Consider the following 8,699-nt stretch of genomic DNA (forward strand, 5'->3'; position numbering starts at 1 on the left):
GAGTACTGGTAAGGTACACATCAATTACATGTATATCAAATATACCTTTAGTGTTGCCGGCCTTCTTGTCCGCTAAGTATTTGGGGCAGTTCTGCTTCCAGTGACCCTTCCCCTTGCAATAAAAGCACTCTCTCAGGCTTGGGTCCATTCTTTGACTTCTTCCCAGCAACTGGCTTACCCGGCGCGGCAACATCTTTGCCGTCCTTCTTGAAGTTCTTCTTACCCTTGCCCTTCTTGAACTTAGTGGTCTTATTGACCATCAACACTTGATGTTCTTTCTTGATTTCAACCTCTGCTGACTTCAGCATTGAAAATACTTCAGGAATGCTCTTCACCATCCCATGCATATTGTAGTTCAACACAAAGCTCTTGTAGCTCGATGGGAGCGACTGAAGGATTCTGTCAATGACCGCCTCGTCCGGGAGGTTGATCTCCAGCTGGGACAGGCGGTTGTGCAACCCAGACATTTTGAGTATGTGCTCACTGACAGAACTGTTTTCCTCCATCTTACAACTATAGAACTTGTCGGAGACTTCATATCTCTCGACCCGGGCATGAGCTTGAAAAACCATTTTCAGCTCCTCGAACATCTCATATGCTCCGTGTTTCTCAAAACGCTTTTGGAGCCCCGGTTCTAAGCTGTAAAGCATGCCGCACTGAACGAGGGAGTAATCATCAGCACGTGACTGCCAAGCGTTCATAACGTCTTGGTTCTTTGGGATGGGTGCTTCACCTAGAGGTTCATCTAGGACATATGCTTTCTTGGCTGCTATGAGGATGATCCTCAGGTTCCGGACCCAGTCCGAATAGTTGCTGCCATCATCTTTCAGCTTGGTTTTCTCTAGGAACACGTTGAAGTTCATGTTGACATGAGCGTTGGCCATTTGATCTACAAGACATATTTTGCAAAAGTTTTAGACTAAGTTCATGATAATTAAGTTCATCTAATCAAATTATTTAATGAACTCTCACTCAGATTGACATTCCTCTAGTCATCTAAGTGTTACACGATCCGAGTCGACTAGGCCGTGTCCGATCATCACGTGAGACGGACTAGTCATCATCGGTGAACATCTCCATGTTGATCGTATCTTCCATACGACTCATGTTCGACCTTTCGGTCTCTTGTGTTCCGAGGCCATGTCTGTACATGCTAGGCTCGTCAAGTTAACCCTAAGTGTTCTACATGTGTAAATCTGTCTTACACCCGTTGTATGTGAACGTAAGGATCTATCACACCCGATCAACACGTGGTGCTTCAAAACGACGAACTTTAGCAACGGTGCACAGTTAGGAGGAACACTTTCTTGAAATTATTATAAGGGATCATCTTATTTACTACCGCCGTTCTAAGTAAACAAGATGCATAAAACATATTAAACATCACATGCAATTATATAGTAGTGACATGATATGGCCAATATCATATAGCTCCTTCGATCTCCATCTTCGGGGCTCCATGATCATCTTCGTCACCGGCATGACACCATGATCTCCATCATCATGATCTCCATTATTGTGTCTTCATGAAATTGTCACGCCAACAACTGCTTCTACTTCTATGGCTAACGCATTTAGCAATAAAGTAAAGTAATTTACATGGTGTTCTTCAATGACACGCGGGTCATACAAAAAATAAAGACAACTCCTATGGCTCCTGCCGGTTGTCATACTCATCGACATGCAAGTCGTGATTCCTATTATAAGAACATGATCTCATACATCACAATATATCATTCATCATTCATCACAACTTCTGGCCATATCACATCACATGACAATTGCTGCAAAAACAAGTTAGACGTTCTCTAATTGTTGTTGCATCTTTTACGTGGCTGCAATTGGGTTATAGCAAGAACGTTTTCTTACCTACGAAAAACCATAACGTGATTTTGTCAACTTCTATTTACCCTTCATAAGGATCCTTTTCATCGAATCCGCTCCAACTAAAGTAGGAGAGACAGACACCCGCTAGCCACCTTATGCAACTAGTGCATGTCAGTCGGTGGAACCTGTCTCACGTAAGCGTACATGTAAGGTCGGTCCGGGCCGCTTCATCCCACAATACCGCTGAAGCAAGAAAAGACTAGTAGCGGCAAGCAAGTTGACAATATCTACGCCCACAACAAATTTGTGTTCTACTCGTGCAATAGAGAACTATGCATAGACCTAGCTCATGATGCCACTGTTGTGGAACGTTGTAGAAAATAAAATTTTTCCTACGGTTTCACCAAGATCCATCTATAAGTTCATCTAAGCAACGAGTGAAAGGAGAGATGCATCTACATACCACTTTGTAGATCGCGAGCGGAAACGTTCAAAAGAACGGGGGTGAGGTAGTCGTTCTCGTCGTGATCCTATCACCGGAGATCCTAGCGCCGAACGGACAGCACCTCCGCGTTCAACACATGTACGGTCAGCGTGACGTCTCCTCCGTCTTGATCTAGCAAGGGGAAAGGAGAGGTTGATGATGATCCAGCAGCACGACGGCGTGGTGGTGGATGCAGCAGAACTCCGGCAGGGCTTCGCCAAGCTGCTGCAGGAGGAGGACGAGGTGTAGCAGGGGGAGGGAGGCGCCAAGACTTAGGTTGCGGCTGACCTCCCCCCCGCCCTCCTTTATATAGGCCCCCAGGGGGGGCGCCGGCCCTGGGAGATGCAATCTCCTAAGGGGGGAGGCGGCCAGGGGGTGGAGTGCCCCCCAAGGCAAGTGGTGCGCCCCCCCCCCCCCCACCTAGGGTTTCCAACCCTAGGCGCAGGGGGGCCCAAGGGGGGGCGCACCAGCCCACTAGGGGCTGGTTCCCCTCCCACTTCAGCCCATGGGGCCCTCCGAGATAGGTGGCCCCACCTGGTGGACCCCCGGGACCCTTCCGATGGTCCCGGTACAATACCGGGTGACCCCGAAACTTTTCCGATGGCCGAAACAGCACTTCATATATATAATTCTTTACCTCCGGACCATTCCAAAACTCCTCGTGACATTCGGATCTCATCCAGGACTCCGAACAACATTCGGTTTGCTGCATACTCATATTCATACAACCCTAGCGTCACCGAACCTTAAGTGTGTAGACCCTACGGGTTCGGGAGACATGCAGACATGACCGAGACGGCTCTCTGGTCAATAACCAACAGCGGGATCTGGATACCCATGTTGGCTCCCACATACTCCTCGATGATCTCATCGGATGAACCACGATGTCGAGGATTCAAGCAACCCCATATACTATTCCCTTCGTCAGACGGTATGTTACTTGCTCGAGACTCGATCGTCGCTATCCCAATACCTCGTTCAGTCTCGTTACCGGCAAGTCACTTTACTCGTACCGTAATGCATGATCCCGTGACCAGACACTTGGTCACTTTGAGCTCATTATGATGATGCACTACCGAGTGGGCCCAGTGATACCTCTCCGTAATACGGAGTGACAAATCCCAGTCTCGATCCGTGTCAACCCAATAGACACTTTCGGAGATACCTGTAGTGCACCTTTATAGTCACCCAGTTAGGTTGTGACGTTTGGTACACCCAAAGCACTCCTACGGTATCCGGGAGTTACACGATCTCATGGTCTAAGGAAGAGATACTTGACATTGAAAAAGCTCTAGCAAAACGAACTACACGATCTTGTGCTATGCTTAGGATTGAGTCTTGTCCATCACATCATTCTCCTAATGATGTGATCCCGTTATCAACGACATCTAATGTCCATAGTCAGGAAACCATGACTATCTGTTGATCAACGAGCTAGTCAACTAGAGGCTTACCAGGGACATATTATGGTCTATATATTCACACGTGTATTACGATTTCCGAATAATACAATTATAGCATGAATAAAGACAATTATCATGAACAAGGAAATATAATAATAATCCTTTTATTATTGCCTCTAGGGCATATTTCCAACAAAAAGTATGTCAAGATTCTTGATGATTCAAGACTAGTATTTGCTCCTCTGACAATGGAGATACTCTCTAGGCCCACTTGGTATTATAGTATGTGTCATCGCTTGGCCAAACACAAGCATGATAGTGATCACGAGGATACCGGGATATGGAAACAAGAATAGAGAACAAAACCAGTAACATGGATAACTTGGTATTGTATCGATAAAAGTCTCACCTCGGGTTTTGTAAAAATATCGCAAAGCAAGGGGAAGTGTATGCGAAAATAGAATGTTCACTCGATAAAGCTCTTTATATAGGTGTCTGAATTAACATGGGTGTCTGGATCCCGCTGTTAGTTATTAATTAAGCGGAAGGTGTTCCGGGTCATGTCCGCATATAACCGAACATGTACAGTCACACACTTAATTAACTACTAGTTCTCTTGGCGATCTTTGTCCAAGATAACAAAGTGCGTCCTAACCACTACTTCAGTACGCTTGGATGCCACAGGGCGGTCGTCTATTTTGACTCTAGACCGTTCAAGATATTCTCGCGACTGGGAGGTTTAACCTAGCTGTAGGAACCGATGAATCGATCAGTTGCAGTGCAACAAAGGTCATCAAATATTCCCTTAAGAATGTACAATGAAAGACTGCCATAACTTACCCGACAGTTCACCCAAACCAACAAAAACAGTTGTGAAATTAAATTTGTGCATGCAAACCGATAACTCTAGGACAACGCTAGGCGTTGGTTGGCGATAAAAACCCATGATTGCCCCCTCCCGAGCCGTGTGGCGGATTGACCCCCAACTGTTAGATCAAGCACACATGTCACTCATCCCAAATTGACCCTAGGAACATGAATTAGTTGCCAAAAAGAACGTACTCCCCAAACATCCTATCATTATGCCTACACCGTTAGGGTTGAAACGACCGCCGGTGAGGAAAGACGAGATCCCCGCGGTACGTAGATTCTTGAGATCTTTGCAGCAATGCACCCACATGAGCGCCTTGGGCACTTGCAATAACGGTGTGGGACATCGACGACTGGCTACCGACGCACGTCACGATCTGGATGCATGCGAAGGAGGCGAGAGAGGGCATGCTTGCAGCATGATGGTGCAACGTGGTGAGTTCTGACTGCTAGAGCATCGCGATTTGGATCAGGGAAGGTAGAGAGACGAGAGAGGTGAGAGGCGGCACCGTGAATGTTGAAAGAAGAGAGAGGAGATAGATATATTTCTAGAGAAGTGGAGATGTGATAAAGTCACATGTGGGCCAACGGATTACGTGTCGAGCGAAGGATCATCACATTGATTCAAATCATTTTCCGTAGCTTTATCCTAATTAGTGTTATTTTTTCAACTGTCTTATTCGTTGTGAGGATGCTACAAAAGATCAGTCAAAATACTTGACTCGAAAACGAAGAATTTGGCGTGTAAACCAATAGATTTACTGTAATGATATTTGGTGAACGTTGCTAGAAGCCCAATCTTGAGACCTTTCCCAATGCTTCACCTTGTATAGGTGCTAAGCCTGCCATGTAGACAAAAAAATCTGATGTGGCAAGGTAATTAATAAGAGAGAGATAAGTGTGGTGACCTTAGGAAGAAACAATGCCAAGTGCGAGAACCTAGGCAAAAAACTTAAATTGAAGAATCCCACCAATGCATGAAGAATTTTAGTTACAAAATCATTAAATGAAGGATGTTTGGCACCAACAAGTTAAGCACCTATACGTTGGGGGCTTTAGTTGCTAAATTTTTTAATATACTTAGCACCTCATGTAAGCACCAATGCATTGGAAGTAGCCTGGCGAATGTCCCACGGAACAGTCATATCTGCATGTGACGGTTGCATTTTTTTTTTGCCAAAACCTCCTTTCAAAATTAAACAATGACATGGAAATTCAAAATACCAATCCAACCTCACCCAGTACATATAAAATTCCATCCAGGGGCTCGCAAAATACCATCCTAGCTAACGAACTGTGGCCAGCTATTGGGGCCCTAGATTTATCCCAACTGGTGTTAATTTCTAACTGTCTTCGTATACACCGTCGGGATATTTCCATATGGTGAAAGCATTTTTCCAGATATTTCCATATGGTGAAAACATTTCCAGATATCTCCAGGGTGCAACCGGCGCGTCCGTAAAAAGGCAGGGTCGTTCCTGCAATTCGGCCCGGGAATCCTCGCACGTGTTGGGCAGGTCCGGGTCGCGCCACGCCAGCGCGCCCTCGGCCGCGTGTTGTGTCATCGCGTCGACGTGGAAGAAGCAAACAGACTTTTTTTTTCTTTTTTTCTTTTTGAGGCAAAGCCAACGGACAGCTGCGAGCTGCGAGGCGGCCGCGGGCGACATCCGGGGTGCATTTTGTTCGTGGGCTAGGAAAACAGAGGCCCATTTTTTAAGAGGAAAACAGAGGCTCGTTATTCTGTCTTTGCATGCCCCCTGCCAAGCCAAGGTCTCTGATGATGTGAACGTTGTTCCACGATGGCCGTTTTTTCTTTGTTAGGAATTTCGGATTTTTATTACGACTTCCAAGTTTGAACAGAAGCAACACAGATGCATATACGTACAGCAACAAGGCATTCTCCGCAGGGCCATCATGCAAACCAGCACCAATGGTAGTACTAGTTAGTTGATAGGAATTCACTCAAATAACGAATATATATTCATCTAGCTAGTGTATTATCCATTGACGACCTTATACATGACTATGCTCTCCATGGCTATGTAAACTCCGGAATATCGTCCTTAGTACTTTTCCGTCTTGTGGTGTGGTAAAACTGAAGCGGCTATGCAACTAAACATCAACTGATAATAATCTTCACAAAACCATGCATCGTCTTCTTGTTTTTATGGGGATGCCTCTGCCAAGAAAAAACCAGAAGGGAATAATATACATTAGATGTTACTCCCTCCGTCCTATAATGTAAGACATTTTTCTGACACTATTGTGATATCAAAAGGGTCTTACATTATGAGACGGAGGGAGTATATTATAGAGGACAAACATATATATCACCTGCGAAGCACCGATACTTCAGAAGTTGTTGTATCGCCGTTCAGGATGTCTCCGATACTCCGATACGCCCGATACTGCTTCGATACGCGTATCCCAGAAGTATCCCCTTTTCTTATTTAAAAAAAAAAGAAAAAAAATTCAGATACGCTAGCGATACGGCTGGGACACGACGAGCAACAGAACGCAACCTGAGCGAGCCCAATAGCCCATGAGGACACGACCACGACCTATTCCTCTGCCTCTCTCGCGTTCTCTCTTCTTTGCTCGACTACACCGGGACCTAGGGTTCGAGGGCGACCCAGGTCCGCCGCCGCCGCAACCTGAAGTGTCAGTGCTGTCTCCTCCTCCGCCTAGAGCGGCTCACCGCTGGCGCCCCCACTGCCTGGAATCGCCTCTCTGCCTGAATCTTCTTCTCTTCTCCACTGCCGTGCAACTCGGGAGGTAAACAACAATTACCTCGAGCCCCTAGTGATGTACTGATGTGTGCTTCGTGTGTGTGCTTGATCTTGATGTATGCTTGGCTGCTTGCTGGCTTTCATACACCGTAGTAGTAGACTCCCTCATTAGGAAGTAGTATTACTATATTAATTTGGATCTGATGTATGTTTGGTTGCTTGATCTTAATGTGTGCTTCATGTTTGGTTGCTTGCTGGCTTCCTTGTATGCTTGCTGTGGTGCTGCTTGTTGATGTTTGTGGGATTAAATTATTACTTGTTGATGATGTTGTTGCTGTCTATAGAAGTAGAATATGTCATCTGCTGGGAGTTCCATGGCGGGAAGCCAATCCTCACATGGTACTACTGCGAGCAACAACAATGATGTTGAAGGCGCAGGTGAAGAGGTTGGGAATGGTGTTGTCAATCCGAAGTATGCTTTCTGGAAGCATCCTACAAAACTAGCAGTAGACCCATCAGGTCGTGGAGGCAACATGCGTTTCCGTTGCCATTTCTGTATGAATGATTTCCCGGGCAGCTATACTAGAATAAGAGCACATCTTCTTAAGATAGCAAGTGCAGGCATAAGTGCTTGTAACAAGATTACACATCATATCTTTGAGGAACTTGGCAAGCAAGATAGGGAAGCTGCTCTACTTCTTGGTAATATTAAAACTAGGAAAACACTTCCTCTACCACCCTATGAAGAATCTGGTCAGTCGGCATCATCAAGGAAAAGGAAGGCAGCAGGACAGCAATCCGAGATTTTAGAAAGTTTTCATTCAGAGCTTCAGCAACGAGCTGATGCTCTTATTGCAAGAATGTTCATCACCGAAGGTATGTAACTATGTATCACAATGTCATTGTTGCTGACTTGTTGAATCAGAGTTGCTGATTTGTTATTCTTGTTTGTCCTTTGTAGGAGTTCCTTTAAATCTAGCAAGAAATCCTTACTATCGGGAGTCCTACAATTTTATTGCAAATAATAAAATGGGTGGCTATGTGCCTCCTGGATATAATGCATTGAGGACAACTTGCCTTGCAAAAGAGAAGAAGCGTGTTGGGAGGATGCTAGAGCCCCTCAAGTCCACATGGCCGCTCAAAGGAGTGACTATTGCAACTGATGGTTGGTCTGATCCTCAAAGGCGGCCAATTCTAAACTTCATGGCTGTGACAGAGAGTGGCCCAATGTTTCTTAAGGTAATCAACACTGAAGGAGAGGTGAAAAAAAGTTTGCCTTCTTTTTTGTCTTAGTTTTTGTAGTTTGTATAAATTGAGTTGCTTCCTGATTGCATAAATTGCTTGTTGATTGTTATTGTTTTCAATGAGTAGACCAAATCCAAGGAA

The sequence above is a fragment of the Triticum dicoccoides genome, chromosome 5B, assembly GCF_002162155.2.
Source record: "Triticum dicoccoides isolate Atlit2015 ecotype Zavitan chromosome 5B, WEW_v2.0, whole genome shotgun sequence".
In the NCBI taxonomy this organism is placed as follows: domain Eukaryota; kingdom Viridiplantae; phylum Streptophyta; class Magnoliopsida; order Poales; family Poaceae; genus Triticum; species Triticum dicoccoides.